At 41.4% G+C, this 21,159-nt stretch overlaps 1 long non-coding RNA gene across 1 annotated transcript; it reads right to left on the reverse strand.

Annotated features, from left to right (window-relative positions):
- Positions 1-282: 282 nt before the first annotated feature.
- Positions 283-5,739, reverse strand: LOC311597625. The gene is made up of 3 exons (XR_014779286.1): positions 5,466-5,739; positions 1,039-1,187; positions 283-438 (listed from the first exon to the last, which is right to left on the reverse strand). It is a non-coding gene; the product is annotated as an uncharacterized lncRNA (long non-coding RNA).
- Between the last annotated feature and the right edge of the window lie 15,420 nt (positions 5,740-21,159).

The following is a 21,159-nucleotide window of genomic DNA, read 5'->3' on the forward strand; positions in this document are numbered from 1 at the left end:
AAAAGATAGATGTATACACATGCCCCTGTACTCATGCACATACATACAACACACATACATGTGCACATAAACACACACACATGCACAATTGAAATGATAATATATATAAGTAAGGATATGTACAAGACGTTGGTTCAATTCTCATCACCAAGATTTTTAAAAATTAGATGATCCCACAAGGAGAAAAAAAATGCAGGAATGATAACTACAGGATGGTGAATATTGTTAATTTATTTGATTAGAGTAATCATATTTGTCCCAGCTATATGTATATATGCCTGTTTCAGCATGTAACATGTGCATATGCACATATATATGCATATATGTACATATACACACATATGCATCTTATGTGGAGGTAGGCTTCCAAAATGAGCAGATGTGGTATCACTTCTCATGCACTCATTTTCATTGAATACTATTGATTACGGTGGTCAACTGGAGGGGAGAGGACACAAATCCGTCATTAAATAGGAGCATCAAAGACCTTGCAGCCACTTATCTAAAGCTGCCACATCACTCATGAAAGACTTGGCCAAACCCAGTACAGTGAGGAGTCAGAAAGACAAGGGTTTGCAGTCAACCTGTCATTCTTAGATACCTAATCTTGTTTGATCCTATATCATAGTAAGAAACGAAAATAAAGCATTTTTTATAACTGGATTATCCTGAGGGTTAAATGAGCTTATGTCACAAAATGCTCATTACAATGCTGGACACATAGCCAACGCCTAATAAATACTATCTCCCTCTTCCTATCCAAATTAAATCCAAGTGCTTAATTATCATGGAGTCCTATGACACAGAAATGCCTTGCAATATACACATAATGCACAGTTTCCTGCTTCATATTAACTTCTATTTTTAAGAGCTATTTTCAATTTCTCTTTGAAGTTGAATTTTTTTAAATGGAAGAAACTTTTGAAATAATAAATACCACAGCTATTAGGAGGCAAAAAAATAATTTTTCCACTACCCATAAAAGACATGACAAAAGATGAAGAATGAAATCAGTGTCTCTAGCAAAGTAGCACTTACAGTCAGCTTGCTGTGCAGAAGGAGCATGCGGGAAGAGCTCATTTGCTGCTTGGTCCACACTTTAGGGACTGTGGCTCTCTTGGTGGAGGCAGCTTCCAGTGCCTCGTGTGCCAAACTTAGAGGTGCCACATGGTGGAAAGTTGTTCTGCCTGGAAACATATCATAAAGATGGCATCACACGTCGTCTGGATGCTCCAAGTAGGAGCAAAAGTCCTACAAAAGGGGTAAAGTGTGCTTGTAATGGTAAGGAAAGCCACAAGTCACATGTAAGGAGAATGCAGATTACGTTAGACCTTAAGCATCCGTGTTTAAGGGACATCAGTGGTTATAGCAGAACTATCCACAATCACCAGGAGAAGGAACCAGCCTAGATTTTCATCAACAGAGGAGTGGATGACATGGAGGTCTTTCGACCTCAAAGAAGAACAACCTTATCTTATTTGCAGGAAAGTGGATGCAGCTAGAGAGCAGACTGAGCAAATTAAGCCATTCAGAAAGATACATATTAGCATATTTTCTTAAGACACATATATAAAAGTAGAAGTGAAACTGCCTAGGAGGCAAAGCAGGCTAACGGGAGGAGGAGGCAGGGAGGGAGTGGTGGGAAGATGGGGAAAGCCAGCTCAGCTTAGAGCACACACTTGTGTGAAATTAAATTAAAAAGAAAACCAGGATTTCTCTCTCCTTCCATTCACACCTTTATTATTTATATACATTATGCCATTCAGCCCACTCCCCTAACAGAGAAAAACCCAACTCAAAATTGGAAGTCAACACTCCTCTTCCACAAGCTGAAACATTTAACCACATTCACGCCTCCTAAGGAAAGCCACCCATCTCAACAAGGGGCCACGTGGCAAGTCCTTTACTTGGCTGTCTGTTTTTGGTCAAAATTCAAAAATTGTTTTTGTCCATCTAAGTACCTAAAGCCTGGGGACACACACAGCAGACAGATGCTAACGGTTTTAACACCCCAGGAAACACAAGGCACAGTGCGATGGCAAAGCTAGTGCCCAAGACACCTGTTCTGCAATGCTTAGATCTGCCTGGAAGGATTTGCATGTAACAAAAACAACAACAACAACAACAACAACAACAACAAAAAGGAGCAGTGTTAGAGGCCACTTAACTTCTGGGGAGATTCCAAGTCTCACCCAGATTTGGAACTCAATCTAGGCAAATTTCTGGGTTAATAAAAGCAAAAGTTTTAAGTCCTGCTTCATTTTTAAAAAAATATCTTTGAGTATAGTTGTGTTTGTTGTTGTTTTTACATTTACATTTATGTCATATCAGACATTCTCACAGATGACAGCAAATTCTGATGATTCATACAGTCCAGTGCTCTTGACTGCTTTAGTTTGTGGATTTTATGTCATTGATGCATCACAAATAGTGTGACCACCAGTGATTTATAAATAATGTATTTAATAGTCAAAATGTATATGCAGATATTTATATGTATATTTGTGTGTGTTTGTGTATATCTGTATAGGTGTGTTTGTGTGTATGTGTGTGTGCATGTACGTATGTGTGTGTTTGTGTATGTGTGTATGTATGTGTATGCATGTGTATGTTTGTGTGTGTTTGTGTGTGCATGTATGTGTATGCATGTGTAGGTGTGTGTATATGTATGTATGTATATATGATTGTGTATGTGTGTTTGTGTGTATATGTGTGCATGTATGTGTGTGTATGTATATGTTTGTATATGTGTGCGTGCATGTATATGTTTGTGTATGTGTGCGTGCATGTGTTTGTGTGTGCATGTGTGTGTGCATGTGTGTGTATGAAGTTATTAATTGTGATGTTAGCTTCTAGTTTATGTCTTCATTCTTCCCATTCTCTTCATTAAGGCGAGCTGAGTTTGCCAGCTTTAGAGACTCAATATTAAAAACCCTTCATATCTCCAGTTCAGAGACTTTTCACCTTGTCTTGTTTTAATTAATTATAATAATCACACTAGCCATCAAGGAGACACCCTAACTTTAATTAACTAGAGAAATATTGGCAAGAGACTTAATTAAATGGTAATCAGATTTAAGGCACTGTTATTAAGATGTGATTATAATGTCATAGTTCATTATCCTGAAATTAAGTGTATCAAGAAACAATTGTCTGAGCTTTCAATTTGTTTTTCATCATTTATAAGGAAGAACTTGAGTCAGCACCTCAGAAAATGAAGACTGGTTCTTAGAACATCTTTGTAACTAAGGGTACAAGGCATCTGTGAAGCTTGTGCTTCCAACGGGATCCAGCCAAGATGGGATGCTGCGGAGAACGTGGCTTCTTCCAGCTTTTGTCCCTACACTCCTGCTTCCGAATTCTAGTGCTTTCCTGTTGTCAATACCCAGAGGGCTTTGCAGCCTGCTGAGACCTGAGGAAAGCCATGCTTCCCCGTAGAGTCTGTACCCTTGTTTGCTGCCTTGTTTGTTTTGGGGTCTGCTTTAAGCTCATTAACATGATTTTATTTCTGAGGTCTTCTCACCTATGGACTGGGATATAAAATTACCCAAAATAAGTAAACTAGGTATTTTTTGTTTGTTTTGTAACCTTTCACTTTGGAAAATAGTGAAAAGGCAATGACATTGAAACAGTTTATAAGGTTTCTACAACTTCTGCAACTTTTAAGCAACAAATTCTCATTCCCTGGCTTAAAAATTCCTTTTGCAACTTTCTTGAGTCTTTTAGGGGCTTTTGGTCCATAAAGTCTCCATATTGTCTTGTTTATTGCCCCTGTCTTAACTCTTTTCATCCTTTCTGGTGTCTGCTGTGCATCTTCTTCCTCCCCACCCCCACCCCAAGACAAGGTTTCTCTGTGTATCCTTAGCTGACCTGGACTTGCTTTGTAGACCAGGCTGGCTTCAAACTCACAGAGATCTGCCTGCCTCTGCCTCCCAAGTGCTAGGATTTCAGGGGTGTGCACAGCACCAGGTGGCATGTTTTATAATATCTTGAGAAGGCGTTATAAATCCTTGCTCTTACGTCCTGCCACCTGCACCTGGCAGACATTTTCTGTGAAAGTCATACATGCTGCTATGTACACTGTGCTTTATACACTCATGATCACAAATGCCAGCTTAGTAGTTCCTTCAGATTACATGTTTTAATCATTAAGAATAAAGAAATCTAGGCTGCATATACAGGAGGAGGAAATCCCCCTCAGGAACAGTCATAGGGGAGGGGAATAAGGGGAAAATGGGAGGGAGGGAAGAATGGGAGGATACAAGGGATGGGATAACCATTGAGCTGTAACAAGAATAAATTAATAAAAAATTTTAAAAAAAAGAAAAAGAAAAAGAAATCCAGGCTATAGGCAAGAGGGCAATCACAGTGTGGATGTCAGGGAAGAAAATGAGAACTTTTGATCACTGATGCTGGAATTGCTATATAAAATATAGGACATTCAAATAAATCCCACTTTCAGATAAACAGTAAGTTTTGACATACAAGTAATGCAAAATACTGTAACCTACACACTTGTATGAAAATATTTATTGTTTGCCCAATAGTGTTTAATTAAATGTCTTGTGTGTTTATCTGTACAACAAAGAGAGAAAACTGGGCTGGAGAAATACAACAAGCTTCCCTATGGCCTGGACTCTTGCATCACTTGTGGTAAAGTGGTAAGTGTCTGCACAGGATGTGGAAGAGTGGCTACAGGACGGGACAGGATGGGTCAGAAATAGCCTGCTGACCTGATATTATTTGACTGAATCCTCAAACTCTATTAGGATTATGGTAGCTGGCAAAAAGCCCAGAAAGTACTTTAAAAGTAATAAAGAGGTTTCAACTGTGCCCTCTTCCCAGGGGACAATATCATCACACAGGTGTGGTGTGCTTTTATAATCAGAAAGACAAAGCCACTTCCAGAGGACACCAAGCAAGATGCTTTTAAGAGGAGCTAGAGTCCTGTGAGCAGGAACAGGTGCCTCTGCAGCTGTTTTCCCTGCAAAGTAAGAAATTATTTCTTGAGATATTTTCTCATTGTTGCCGGGCTTGGTGGTGCACATCTTTGACCCCAGAACTCTGGGAGGCAGAGGCAGAGGCAGAGGCAGGTGGATCGCTGTGAGTTCGAGGCCAGCCTGGTCTACAAAGTGAGTCCAGGATAAGCAAGGCTACACAGGGAAACCCTGTCTTGAAAAACAAAAAAACAAACAAAACAAAACAAAGAAAGAAACCAAAGTAAAATCACAATCTGGATTTCAGCATTTCTTTCTGTTGTGGTTTTCTCCTGTGTCACCACCACACAGCGTGGGAAGACTGGCCTGTGTTAATTTTGCTGTAGCTCCCTGGTGGCTTTGCAGAGCGACTATTGTGACAGACTCAAAAGGCGGCAGCCCCACAACTGTTCTGACACAATTCTTCGTGAGCATAAAGGTCTACTGAAGTTTGTGGGAGCTCCCCTTTTAGAAGGCTGTGCAACCCACTCTGTCGACTGGCCGTGGCCCTCTCCTGCGCAGCCCTCGGTGCATCACGGCAGTAAGTTGGATAAAACGTTCCTCTTGGTTGCTCTTCTCTTGCCTCAGTTTGGCAGAGTAGATCTACCAGGTAGCACAAAGGAAGAAGCGGCTGCGGTGACGACAGTGGCACATGCAGGAATTGAAGGAGCCTCTGTGGCAACAAAAGCCACGGCGACATCCACAGTAATGAGAGTTGAGACAATAAAACTGCAGCAGGTGGCGTGTGGTAGTGACAGCAGCAATGGCAACGGCTGAGGGGGCTACAGCGGTAAGAAGTGATGGTAACCATTGAAACGGTAACCATGGTTACAGTTGAACTTCGTCTTTCAACACCTGAGGCCTCCATGAGATCGCGAACACTTTGAGAGCATTGTCTGCTGCTCCTTGATGCAGTTGGCCACGTCATCCACTGCTCTGTGAAGCCCTGGGAGGCAAACCTGCAATTACAGTTTGAATCCAATGTCCCTCACAGGCTCATGTTCTGAGCCTTAGCCCTCCGCTGGTGGCGCTTACAGTTTGAATCCAATGTCCCTCACAGGCTCATGTTCTGAGCCTTAGCCCTCCGCTGGTGGCGCTGTTTTGGTAAAGCTACCGACCCTTTGGGACATGAAGGCTGGAGGTGGAATTTTACGGTTTGAATTAGGAACGGCTTTATTGTTCTTAATGCTTTTAGCACTTGATCCCTGGCATACGGCCCTATTCTGGGAAGCCCCCAGCCAGTGGCACTATATAGAATGGGTAGTCTGGCCAGCAGATTTAGGCTGACAGGGGTGAGCCTTTAACAGTAGTCCCCTCTGAAGCTCCTGGTCTACGCCTCTACTTCCTGGTGGTGTTGCCATGTGAGAGAGAAGCCGGCGGCTATAATCTCCAACTCCCATAGAAAGGAGATGCTCCTCCACGATGGACTAAAATACCCTAAAAACCCAAATAAATCCTTCCCCCCCCCCTTAAGCTGCTGTCACAGTAATGAGCAAAGTAACTGGAAGATGCCAAGTGCTGGCACTAGAACGACCTATGGGGTAAGGCAAACAAGACCCGCCCATCTGACTGGCGTGATCGCTGTATTCATCTCTACAGCTCTGATGTTCAAGAGCAGTTTATAGACTTCAGGCTGACTGAGGGGTATCAGGGAGAATCATCAATATGTAGCCTCAATTAAGGGAGTACTGGTGGTTAGTTGTTAATTGTCAACTTGACCCATATTGTTAATTATGCTGGAACTGTTGGCTCTCAAATGCTCAGTGGCTCTCACTGGACCCTAAGGTACAGGGGCCCCTTTCCTGCTTGCTTCTCTAAAATATCTCCGTCTTTCTATCCTGCTTTAATACGGTTGGCAGGAGTTTTGCGTTGGCGCAATCATTTGACTTCCAACTTGAGCATCAGTGAAAACTGTCATGTTTAGCTTGTCTTCCGACACAGAAACTTCTAAAACCAAAGCGGAATCAGTGGTTCTCTGAAATCCCCACAAGGACCTTTCCTAATTCTGAGTGAGGCTCTCCAAAAATGTACTGCTTCTCAGGGGGCAAGCCTGATACTGTTCAGATTACCTTTGAGACACGAGGGTCGTGGGGTGCACGTGACTGCATTCCTAGCACCCCGAGGGGGCAGTTATGAGCTTAAGGAGCTTAAGTTATGAGCTTGGCCCATAGTTTTAGGCCAGTTAGGCCAAACAGAGAGACCATAACTCAAATGAACAAACAAACAAACAAAATACGCATTTTAACACATGCTGTAAGGTAAATTTCTCTTCACTTAAGAAGCCAGAGTTCAGATACATTTAATATTACCAAGTTGTCTTATTTGTTCTAAATAATTTAGTTATTGAGAACATTTTTGTTAAATTTCCCTTATAAAAATAAACATCAAGAAAGCATCTCCTATTAAAATTTTACATATTAGTAAAAAAAACACTATAATATTGTAAAATTTTAGTAACATGAGAAAATATTACACAGAATCTTCCCACTCTAATTTTGGTGCTTCTATCTCAGTCTTCTTTTGTTATGTATTTTTATAGTTTACTGCATTATGCTAATAGCATGCCTGCATCATTAGCATATATATTTACTTCTGTGAACATAGAATCTTCAACATCATGATTATTTCCTCTTTAGAGTCATGGGCCACTTCAATAAGCAAATCTAAACCTTTTACTATTAAGGTTTACTATGGGCCAGGCTTTGTCCAGGTATAGGGAGCTTGCAAAGCAGCACATAATTAAAAAGAAAGAATCATATAGAAGAAAACTATTTTTTTGTATGATGTACAATATTTTCCCCTCAAGCAAAAGCCAACATCAGATTCCAGGATGACATAGAAGAAAGCGTGCTCAGTCACCACTTCCATTGGAAGTTCTGTTAGATAGCCCAGAAAATGAGAAGGATTGTGGGGGGGGGGGGAGGGTGCTTAGAAGGGGGCAAACATGTGATATTATTATTTTGTTTCTATGAGTCTTGAACTGAAGTGAGAATTAATGAAGTATTCATAATAAGGGTAACTAAATAACTGAAGTTCCATGCATATACTTGTACTATTAAAATATAATTGACAGGTGGTGGTGTGTACATCTTTAATCCCAGTGCTTGAGAGGCAGAGGCAGAGGCAGGAGGCTCTCTATGTGTTCAGGGCCAGCCTGGTCTACAGAGAAAGTTCCAGGACAGCCAAGGCTACACAGAGATAGCTTCTTTTGGAAAACCAAAATAAAATAAAATAAAATAAAATATAGTGTATATATGATTTTATTAAAATAAGTACAATACACAGAACTATTAACTCTCTAAATACACCAACCATAATGTTAGAAATTTTACCAGGGAATTATCATTGTCAATAATAGGAAGATTTTAAATAGAAACTGACAATAATTTGTGAGCCCATTGAAGAAAGTGCTACAATCAGAAACAATAATATCAGTAGGTTAAGCAACCAAGTGCTCTAAAGGCACCAATTATGTCATAATTAACTGGTAAGTGTAACTCCAGTTACAGAGAATTTTCATGAAGCCTCTACTGGCCTCTGTAAGCACTGTATGAATGTGGTGCACAGATATACATTCAGGCAAAATACCCATACACATAAGATAAAACTAAATAAATCCTTTAAAAGAAAACACTGAATAAGAAGGGTAATAATTGGAATTCACACTTAGAAATATAAATAAACTTTTGAAACAATAATGACTAGTGTGATTTTGATATCTGAATGCAAAGAGGCATTTGCGGAGCAGAAAATAAGAATCCACAATGGAAACAAAGGCTTATTATTGAGAACACTGTAAGGGTCACCTTTTCCCAATGAACGATAAAGGATAAGTTGCTTAATATAAGAGTCAGGGAATATTAACTTATACCCTACATTAAAATTGTTTCACCTCTGGAACTATCAAGGAGCTACAGAAGAAAGCAAGGCTATAAGAAACAATATAAAGAAATAGCTTAAATTTTTGAGACAGAGAGGTCTATGAAGGTGTATGACCCAATAACCAATAACTATAAGTTTTGTTATTAATATTTATTTATTTAGTGTGTGTCTGCACCATGCCATGTGTGTAGGTCTGTGGACAACTTGCAGGAGTCGGTGGTGTTCTACATATCAAACTCAGCCCATCAAGTTTGGCAGCCAGTGTCTCTCCTACTGAGCCATCCCAAAAGCCAGCAACTCTGTGAGAAAGTGCACATTTCTATTCCTTAGCAAGGAAGAAAAAAAAATCTATGGAATTTTTTAAAGCAAATGACAAAATGTGAGGGGCAGACAAGAAATGCATTAATTAAGGGAAATGCTTCCTGTGTTATAACATGAAAAGTTTCCTTTAAACAAACAAACAAACCCACGGAAAAGTAGAAGTTACACTCCTCAACCTCACCAGAGGAAATACAAATACACATAAAATATACTAACAGAATTTATATGCCCTGAGGTCCTAAGACATCAAGACTTAGAAGAAAAATGTCCCATTTTCTTATAATATTTCCTGTTGAAGTTAGCAAAAAGGAAAAAGACATCCTCAAACATCATTCATCACCATCAGATGGATTTGATTCCTGGAAACGTTACATCATGGTCTGAACACAGGGTTCCTCAAGGCCTTCAACCTCGGCAGTATCTGTTCTAGGATCTAGCCATAAACAGAACTTGTGAAATAGCCTGAGTCACGTGAGGCGGTCTCGGGTTACCCTCTCTTGGATGATGACCTCAATGGGGTAAAGTTCTGCCTATTGAGAGACATGTATATCTATCCCCTGAAACGTGGCCTTGTATTTTACAAGTTTCAATACAGATCAGTTTCCTAATTATAGACACAATGAGATCCCTTCTGGGTTTCTTCATACCCGGTGTTTAATTAGACTTCGTAACACCAACACAATTACTATATTTAGAAAATATTGACAACATACTACTAAAAAGGAGGAGACACATGATGGAGTTTTTGCAATTTAGCCATTGTGTAACACTCGCTCCACTACTGCCCCAGTGGAGTTCCTCAGCACAAGGCAGAGTGAGCTGGAGAGGACTCACGTGCAACACCGCACTGTGAAGCAATAGCCAGGCATGGTGGGATTCACATGCGAGCTCAGCACTGGAAGCTAAAGTCCGGGTTAGCCTGGGCTACACAGGGAAACCTTGCCCCAAACAATGCCAACATATTACCATTTGCCAAGGAGCTGAAGACCTGCTGAGGCTGAGGCTGTGTCTGCGCTTCTGTGGTGAGGGATCAGCTTTTCTGGTTACTTCCATGTGCTTCCAGGGAGGGGAGGAGCACATTCCTGGGACAGAGGAAACGGAATCTGATTTTGAAGAGGTCTTCTAGGAAGCAGGAAGGTTTAAAAAGCTAGAGGCATACCCATATCATGGGTGCGAACTGTTTGTGCTGAGAGCTTATATTTTTTTTAACAACTTGAGAATTCATAGACTCAAAGCAAAGCATTCAGTTGCACATTTTTGGCACGACATTTTAAAGCTGATTCTCTCCCCCACCTCCCACATCCCCACAATGAAAACAAGATCTTTGGCATTTTAACATAGGTACTGAATTTACCGGTCTATTTTACAAATTAATAAATGAAATGTTCTTTTTATGGATATTTGTTACCCCGTTTCTCTCAAAGCTCTACTTTTTTTGGGTGCCGTGCCATCCAGAGGGCTGGCTGACTTTCCTCTCGCCCAGGTAGATCTCTACATTAACCCGCATATTCACTGGGCCTCTCCGTTAGGAGTATGAGATCCTGTCATTGCTCACGTGCATACAACTTACGTAGTGCCAGCACAACAGATTTGGGGTAAAGAAAAAAAAAGCCTTAAGTGGACAGACTTTACCAGGGGGCTGTAGGTCTATAAAGTTCTCGCACCCTAACAGCGGCTGTATCTACCATGAACTTGCTCAACTGCAGTCCTGAATTCTACTCAGCTTCTCTTTGACCCAAGGTAGGAAACGAGGGTACTTGGAGGAAACCACAAGATGGTAATTAAAGGAATGCATTTTAGGTAAATCTATCATCTTGCCATCTGGCTCAATGGTTTGGGGTGAAACGCACCCCTCGTGGAGGGATCACTACCGGTGAGTAAATGAACATCTGGGCCATTGCTTGGTCCCTGCATTTCTTTGCTCACTCCTTGGAAGGGCCCGCGTCCCGGTCAGATATCCACCTGGCCTCTCTGATTTCAGGGTTGAGTCCTTCGCTCTTTCCCATCCACCCCAAGTCTGGCTCATTGTTCTGGATAATACAGACTTTTCTGTGGCTCAAAACTGAATTTCCTTACCTGTTTCCTCTCTCTCTGCATTGTGTTTGTAAGGAGTCACGTTTGATTTATTCTCTGTTTGTATCTGCCTTCGTTGAAGGAGTGCCTGGCACATAGTTTGGCACCTAATAGCACGGTTTCACTATGTAGGCCAGGCTGACCTCGAACTTGTGATCCTCCGGCCTCAGCCTTCTTAGTGCTGGTTATCACAGGCCAAGGATGCTTGTTAAACTATGTTTTTCTTTCAGAGTTTAGCTTCTCACAGGAGTGGTGTATGCTTACTCTATATATGACTGCCTCTTGCTCTGCCGGGGGGATTCCCAGAATTTCCTCAAAACTCCCATCACCAAAACTATCCAACTGAAGAGATTTTAGAAGTTCTTGCTTTCTCAAAAGGACCACCAAATTAAACAAAAACTCCTTTTTAAGCCAATTCCTTCCTACCTTCAGGGTTCCCATTTCCTCTTGCTTTTTTTTTTTTTTTTCCTTTCTCTACCTGACCTCCACCTGTGGCTACTTGTGGATTCTTGTTTAGTTGCCTCCTGGTCCTCACGGCTTCAGCTGCCACAAAACTGAATGCTTATCTTTAGTGCTTTAGCCTGAGCCTGACTATGCGTGTCTAGCCAACTAACTGTCTTACAGCTAAACTCCGCATGCTGACTGATAAGGACACAAGAAAACGTCCTCAGCTGCCTGAGCAATCAACTGTCTTTGGATCTTCCAGACTTATGTTGTATGGTGCACATGCTGCTTTACTTTCATCTCACTGCGTGGGATTGCAGACCTAAAGCATGCTGTGTAAATGACCCGGTCCTTAAAACAACACAACACAACTAATGCAAAGGAAGAAGTAGAATCACAATTCGAATCTGAGGCCAGCCTGGGCTACATAGCGGGTTCTAGGACAGCCTCAGCTAAAGTAAGATCCTGAGCCTGCCCTATGCACATTCCTGTCATCCCAGGACTTGAGAGGTGGAGGCAGGAGTATCCGGAGTTCGGAGTTCGAAGTCATCCTTGGCTAGCCAGCAAGTTTGAAGCTAGCCTGGAGTATAAGAGAAGATCTTATTTCAGAAGAACCCCAGGCAAAATCAATTCAGAGAAACAATTTAATACATTTGCTCTTCTTTTAACCTCAAAATAGCAGGAGCAAACTTTATTGTACTGAGAGGCTGGCTGTGTGGATCGTCATCTCCCTCAACCCCCCTGCCAGTAAGGGAATGTGATGGTGGGCTGAAGGAACGAGTTCAAGGTCAATCAGGATAGGACACCTCAGCTGTGGGTCCATCCTGTCCTTATTCAAACTGACCAACCCTAAAGTAGAGGAAAAGGAATAGGAATCATCAAAGGCTTAAAAAATCCCAGACTTAGGTTTTCCCTTTCTATTTTAAAAAGCCTCTCTCTCTCTCTCTCTCTCTCTCTCTCTCTCTCTCTCTCTCTCTCTCTCTCACACACACACACACACACACACACACACACTCTCTCTCTCTCTCTCTCCTCTCCTCCTCTCTCTGCCCCCCTCTCTCTCCTCTCTCTCTCTCTCTCTCTCTCTCTCTCTCTCTCTCTCTCTCTCTCTCTCTCTCTCTCTCTCTCTCTCTGCTGTGTGTGTCACTTGTCTCAAATTACTTGCCTTACCCTCAAGGTTCCACTTGACCTGTGAAGATCCTGGCGGACCTCTGAGATGGTGGGTAGGGCTCTCCCGAACAGACTGAAGCTCTCAGCATCTGTAAAACCTGATCCTCTCTGTGTCTCCTCCGGAGACCTTACAAGTCCAGAATAGGCTTCCTTCACAGGACCCCTGTGTGCTGGTAGACTCTACTTCCCAGTGTCCGTTTCTACAGGTTCCCTCCACCCTTACCAGTACATCCCTGGCCACCACTTTTCCAACACCAGACTAGGGCAGGAGTGAGACCAACAGGAAGCAGAACTGTGTTTCTATGATGCAGCTATGGAAGCTAGAGCTTTTTATTCATCCATATGTCCCTGTTCCAGAACTTTCCAGTCATGACATGCAGAATGCTGTGGTTCTGGCTTTATAGGAGGTATCACTGCCACGATTACACTTTGAGAAGAGATTACAACCCTGAAAGTAATACTCATTTTATTTTCACAGTAGGCATTCACCTTTCTGATTACAAGGTAATGAATATTCTTTGAAACTTTAATCAAATCATACATAACACTATAAAATATAAAATCAAGCCAGTGAGATGGCTCAGCAGGTAAATTCACTTCTAAATCTAACTAGCTGATTTCAATCCCTAGGACCCACATCATGAAAGGAAAGAATTGATTCCTGCAAATTGTCCTCTGACAACTAAATGTATGCCATGGCATACACACACACACACACACACACACACACACACACACACACACACATACACACACACACACATACACACACACACACACACACACACACACACACGAAGTAAATAAATATGTGATACATTTTTAAGTGGAAAAAATATCTCATCACTTTGGTATATCTTACCACAATTAGAAAACTGTCTCATCTTGGTGAAGTACATAGTAAGAACAATGCTAAAAGACATTTTAAGACTTGGTTGCATTTCTGAATGTGTTCACATACATACAGTGCAGCACACAGACACATGGATAGATATAGACATCATGACAAATATAAGTAGCAATGTGCTAGTGTTAGTGCATCTTAGAAGACAGTTCAGTGCCATGTTTGCTATTTGCAAGAAAAAGCAACCTACCTTTGACAAACGGGGAAGGGGATAACTTCCCTCCATCACTCCTCCCACTCACTTTGGGAGTGGGAGGTCTAATTAATTAGTCTTCTTGAAGAATGCCGAGCCTTAGACTCCTCTGGGGATCTCAGTGGATGCTGGACTCCCCCACATCAGTTGCTGAGAATGCCTCTTTTCTAGTATGTGAGAAGACAGGGTGATAATTGGCCAAGGGAGAACTATGTTTTAATGTATTGTTAATTAGAGACTTAATTACTCTTGTGTTTATTCATTCAATCAACAATATTTCTGAAAATATTTATTGGGCTCAACTGTGTGCCAGAGGCTTATCAGAGAATACAAATGACAAATCCTCTGTCTTCAAGGACTGTGAATGACGGCAAAGTCACCAGGAGACAAAGATAAATGATGGATAAATACATTGATGGCAATAACTTTCAAAAGGAAGAAATCGGTGAAGAAGAGGAAGGAGCTTTCACCACAGAAGGCTTTGTCATGAGGTCGGATAAAGCTGAGAAAGGGACATCGAGTAAATCTTCAAAGGAACTGAGGCAGTGATGGCATGCTATGCTTTTCTGAAAGGAAGTGCAAATGCTTTGACTATGATTGTCTTTGACTGATCTAGTATGATGAAGTGGAGGAGAGAGTAGGAATAGATGACGCCACACAGCAAATGGGAGAGCAGATGAAGAAAAGCCCTTCTCCTTCACTGTAGTAGAAAGATTAGGGGCGTGGGATGATGTCACGCCATGAATGGGAGATCAGATCACGAAAAACCCTTCCTCCTCCTCTGCCACTGGAGTAGAGGAAAGTGTAGGGGAGAGGCGGATGGGATGATGTCTCACAGTGAACGGGAGATCAGATCAAGAAAAACCCTTCCTCCTCCACTGTCATTGGAGTAGAAGAAAGAATTTGGGGGGGGGTGATGATGTCACACAGTGAACGGGAGATCAGATCAAGAAGAAATCTCCACATGCAAACCCAACTGTGGCTTTTGATTTTGAGTGAGATGACAGTTGTTAGAGGCTCTGCATAGAGGAAAGGCATGTGCCATCACTTTGACTCCCAAGTTAAGGATAATTGTGGAAATGGATGGTAACAGAAAGCTAGAGAGTGCTGACGAACCTCCTGCACTCAAACATGGGACAGATGAGAGCCAGCTGCAGCATCGGTCAGGGTGGTAACACTGGGATGGAGTTTGGATCTCAGACACAACTTCAACAGTGAGATGTCTTGGTTTCTCCTGGAGGCAGTAATAGCTAATGACTTTGGCCTGAGTGAGGGGGCTTGTCTAATAGAGAGGATGCTGGACCAGCACAGATGGTGAGAGAGAGAGAGAGGGGAAGTGGGGGAGGGAGAGGGAAGGTCATAAGATCCCAGAGCTACTTGTATAAAAAAGGGACAGGATATGTATCATGTGAGAGAAGGTTCTCAAAAGTAGAGTTTTTCAAGGGAAAAAGCTATGAAATAGTTTCCTGTGAAATAGATAGTGATTTCCACTTTATACATTGTAGATGCAGGCCCCAAGGAGAGAGGTAGTAATATTCATACTTAGGTTGTTTGATCTCAGAGAAAGATGTAGTGACACCGAGCAATGAATTCACATTTAAATAGAAGAAAAAAAAACCTTTTCTCTTGAAGCAAAAGACAAATCAAGAGCAGAGTGAAACCAGCCACTTTTAGGGTTTTGAAACTCAGCTAAGGTCTTGGTTGTTTATATAAATGATAAAGAATTTTTAGTAAGTGAGAAGGATCACAGTAGGACCTACGAGTTGGAAAATGACTGAAATGGCTGCAATGGGCTTGTTGACAGGGAGTTACCCTACCATGGGCATGACCTTGGCAGAGCTGGACCTGAGGGCAATGCAGTCCATTCGGGGAGTTCACCAGTGAGTGCTGAAGGACTGCTTCCAAGGGAAGGGTGAAATTTTGGAGAAGATTCTGTAGACAAAAAAAAAAAAAAAAAAAAAAAAGGAACACAGCGAAGTTTGAGTCACAATTGGGATGGAACAGGGCTATCATGTGTCCCAGGAGAAAAAGTAGGAAGCCCATATGCGCAGAGGTAACAAATAAAATCCTTCAAAATGAGTTGGCTCTTATGATGTTGGCATGTGAAGTTTCTCTTCAAGTCAAAACAAGGTTTTAAGGTTGAATAAGTACTTCATGCCCACCCTTAGCTTCAGATATTATGTTTGCCTTTAGTAGAACTTAGTAGAAAATGATGAGATGAACTAGAAATGATGAAACTTGGTTTAGAGAAGCAAGTCCTGGGCAAGTGGGTTGGGAGCAGTAACTGCAAACGATGCAGGTGACAGAAGAGAAAGGTGCATTACTTACAGAAGAGCTGAGACTTTGATTTATTTATTTTTCTTTCTTTTTATTTTATCTTATTTCTTATTAAATATTTTTTATATTTCACATATACACTTATATTATTACACATATATACAACAAACTACATACAGCAAGAAGGAACCATGAAACAATTAGGAATTATATAAATGTTACATTCTTAGTGTTTTAGGGTTGAAGACCAGATATTTTAGTTTTACAATTAAGCTTAGTTGTTTAGGGGTTAATATGCCCTTAGGTCTAGATAGATGTTTTAAGTTGATAATGATGAGATGTGATATTGATTTACATTTAGAATTTTAGATGCTTCAAACAGGAAAGATGTTTTTTTCAAGGCCAAAACACTGAGCCCTTAATTTATAAAAGCCCTGAAAGGCCAACAGGGTATGTGAATATGGGTAAAAAAGGGGTAAAAGGGGTAATACAGAGGTTTCACAGACACCCCCCAGTTTTGCCTGGGCATGAGATTTGCAGTCTAGGATAGAACTGTCAGAGGACTCCTTCTACCTGAAGATGTTAGGCAGGCAGTGTCCATGGGATTGGCACCAGTAGACCATCAATGAGATGTTTAAACAGGACGGCCTCTGAGGTTAGTAATAAGCATCGATAAAATAAAATAACATACTATGGCTCAATATAGGCATAGGGTTATTGTGTAATTCAAATGCTGATTTCTGTACTCCCCACCCCATATTTGGTTGCAATCCTTGTTCTGAGAATCTCCTGTCTCAATGTTGTGTAAACACTGCTCCCCAGCTGTCCCCTGGTATGCTTACAGACAATTGCTGAGCAGGGGAGAGAATAGGGCTAGACTTCCTGCCATCCAAGGGAGGAGAAGTGAGAGGAGGAAGTAGGGGATTCACAGCCAGAGGAGAAGTCCAAGAGAAAAAGAGGCTGTAGCATGAGAGCTACAAAGTACACTGGGGTTAGAAGGTCAAGGAAATAGTAATAACTGTTCAGTTATTGTGCTGTGATGCTGATTATTAAACATATATAATAGAGTCTCAATTATTTCTGTGATAGCTGGGGTAAGAGAGAAACCAAGAAACAAACCCAGTTTTATATAAAAAAAAAAAACTTAACAGTTTAGAATGATTTTAAACATTGCTCAAGGCTCTTGAGTTGAAGTCTTGAGATCCAGATGACTTTGCTGTTGGGAACTGGTGGAACCTTCAGGAAGTAGGATCTGATAGAAGAAAGGTATGTCACCAGGGGAATGACCTTGAAGGTGATTAGAAACCTAGATGTACTGGCTGGTTTGTGTTATCAACTGAACACAAGTTAAAGTCATCAGAGGGGAAAAAAAACCTCAGTTGAGAAAAAGCCTCTATGAGATCCAGCTGGAAGGCATTTTCTCAATAAGTGGTCAACGGGGAAGGGCCCATCTCATGGTGGGCAGATCCCTCCCTGAGCTGGTGGTCCTGGGTTCTATAAGGAAGCAGACTGAGCAAGCTATCAGGAGCAAGCCAGTAAGCAACACCCCTCCATGGCTTCTGCATCAGCCCCTGCCTCCAGGATCCTGCCCTGTTTGAGTTCCTGTCCTGACTTCCTTCAACAATGAACAAACAGCGATATGAAAGTGTAAGCTTTCATTTGCTTTTTGGCCAGGGTGTTTCATGGCAACAATAGAAACCCTAACTAAGACCCTAGCCCTTCCTCTTTCAGTCTTGCCTCGAGTAAGCAATCTGTCCTGTTATATTCCCTTGTGACCACAGTAGATTACTCATCCCTGTTCCCAAAGCTACTAGGCCAGAGATGGAAGCCTTGAAGACCATGACGAGCCTTTCTTTCCTTTAAGTTGATTTTTTCAGAGAATTTATCAGTGATGAAAAACTAACCCACCATTAAAAAAACAACAAACAAACAAACACACAAAACCAAAACAAAACCTCACCAATACTCAAGCAATCCTTTTGTTGCCCACAGGGGTCCAAAGGTTCAAAGTTCAAGATATACACAAATGGAGATACAAGAACACCAAGAAATTTCAGGGGATGAAAACAATTGTAGCCTGCATTAAGACTTCAACCTAATCTGAAAGCCAAGCACCGCCTTGTCCCCTCAGTCTGACCTGTTCACTGCTCTGATGTAAGAGCATCATTCCCTGACTGTAGCCTGTGCTCTGATCCTGATTGGTCATCACCTCTTCACATAATTGACATTTTGGTAATACAGTCTACAGAATTAAGAATGGAAGCTGGGCGTGGTAGTGCACACCTCTAATCCTAGCACTCAAGAGGAAGAGGCAGGTGGATCTCTGGGTGTTTGAGGCCAGCCTGGTCTACAAAGCAAGTCCAGGACAGCCAAGGCTACACAGAGAAACCATGTCTGAAAAACAAAACAACAATGACAACAACAAAAGAATGGAGTAAAGGTACATATTTCAAATTGTACTGATTGTCATATTGTTGATAATGCCCCAACTGTGTAGGCTTCATTAGGTGAGCCAAGGTTTTTAAAAAAGTACACTAGATAAACATAATTAAATTCCAACATTCTGTGTGCATGTGCAGGACACTCAACACCATCTCCCAACTCTAACCCCTTTCATGCTTAGATGCTAGGAGAAAGGTTAATAACTTGTTCTAAATAATCTAATGTTATAATTAGCAGATGGACTGGATTTTATGTGTTGGTTTGCTGAACTCTACTCTCCTGTGTTCTTTTTTTCATGGAACCCTGTTGTGAAGAAGATTCAAAGAGACAGTGAGTGGGAGGCTTGGTCAGACCCCAGGAGCTAGCAGTAACTTGTCTGGTGTGCGGTTGATTGTGTATGGTGTGTATGTCGTGTGTGTGTTTATGTGTATTTGTGTGTGAGTGTGTATGTATTTGTGTGTGTGTGTGTGTGTGTGTGTGTGTGTGTGTGTGTGTGTATGTGTGCTGAATTTAAGAGAAGAAGGCAATTTTAGGCTGAAAAGACCTCATGAGCCAAATGAGAGCTATTCAAAGTGCTAAACAAAGCAGCAATTTTTAAATTATTTGTGTTTCCCCCCTCAGTCTTTATCATCATGACTAGGTACATGGATCTGAAATCTGCAGACACTGTCTTTTTCACACATCTTAATTATCTTGAAAAAATTTTACATTCTTAGTTAAAAGATATGCGGAAAACAAATTAAATGCTTGATTTAATCATGAAATAAAGATAAGCTCAGAGTTTTCTCAAATTTTTTTACTTTTTAAATGTAAAACATAATTACATCATTCCCTCTTCCCTTTCCTCTTTCCCCTCCCACCCTTCCCACATAATCCCTTGTTTTCTATCAAGTTCATGGCCTCTATTTATTTAATTGTCAATACACACACATACACACACACACACACACAGAGAGAGAGAGACAGAGAGAGAGAGACAGAGAGAGAGAGAGAGAGAGAGACAGACAGACAGACAGACAGACAGACAGACAGAGACAGAGAGACAGAGAGTTAAATATATAAATACAACCTGTTCAGCCCATATAATGTTACTTGTATGTATGTTGTTTCTGGCTGGCCACTTGGTACTGCATAACCAATCAGGAGGGTTTACCCTGGCAACTCCTATATCTCTGGCTAAGAGAATGTCTCAGCTCCCTGCAGGGCTGAGGCCTGCTCCATTTTCCCCTTTCCACATTAGCATGTTTACTGGTGTTGTCCGTGCTCAGGTCTCCTTTAGGCAGAGACGTTGATGAGAATTCACAGGTGTGATTTTTTTACATATGTCTAACTGCAGTCTAAATATTTAGCCTTATGTCCATGGGTCATTATAAGTCCCATTCTTCATCAAAGAAATCTCTCCCGGCAACAGACAGAGAGACCATTACAGAAAACCACAAGAGATTAAAATGCAGGGAACAGGTGACTACGCAGTGCCTGGCCCCAACTGATACATCCACGGCACAACACTTGCACCTAAGACTCAAGGATCATAGTGGACAAGAAGGTGGGACAGGAAGACTGTAAGGGCCAGAGGAACTGCAAGTTTGCTGTGAAGTTAGTTGGCTCATTTGTTTCTGTTTCTTGCAAAAAGTTTCTCATTTTCCCCCTAGACTATTCAATCTCTTAAAATTCAAGGAGTTGTGGGATGGTGCTTTACCCACCAGCAAAATAATAATGTATGGCCATGTATGACCAGCATAATAATAATAATAATCAGAAAACAATGTGTCAGATTGTAAATGCTAATAGTGACACATTGTATAAATCACCCAGCACAACCCACTTTTTAGAAAGGTAGCACGAATGCTTTGCTTGTCAGCCTAAGACACTAAAAAGGTCTGTGCCTTGTCATTTTGGTGAGACCCTATTGCTTATCCTTTCTTGTGTTCAAGACATGAACTCACCAGGCACACGGCAAGGACACACGTTGGCATGTGGGACCAGGCAAGATGCTAAGTGGAGTAAATGCCAAAGCAGCCCATGGGTCCATGTCCCCCGGGACGGTGGCACTTCACTTGTGATGTTCCTTATAACATTAATTCTAACAGTACCTGTTTCTTTCTGACATCAGGGCTGCTCAAGAAAGTTGTGTTTAAAACTATGATTTTTCTTGTGTATCAGACAAATTAATGAGTAGCACAATTACTGACATACAGGATTTTTTAATCATACAGTAAGGCATTTGGTTCTCAGTGAAAGTTAATTAAAAGTGGTTAGTGGAATCATTTGTCTATCAAGTGTTCCCTGTAGTATTTCATCACAGAATCTGAATTTATTTGCCTGGGTGAGATCTCAAACTATCAACGTACATCCTCTTTGCCACATATTTCGTATATGGAATGTGCCTAGGGATATAAGAGTGGTCCTCTGTGGGACTTTTAAACTTTTGTTTAAAACACAAAAATTTGTTAACAGATACAAGTTTATTATAACCT

This window comes from Acomys minous (genome assembly GCF_964271855.1).
Source record: "Acomys minous genome assembly, chromosome: 1".
NCBI lineage: Eukaryota > Metazoa > Chordata > Mammalia > Rodentia > Muridae > Acomys > Acomys minous.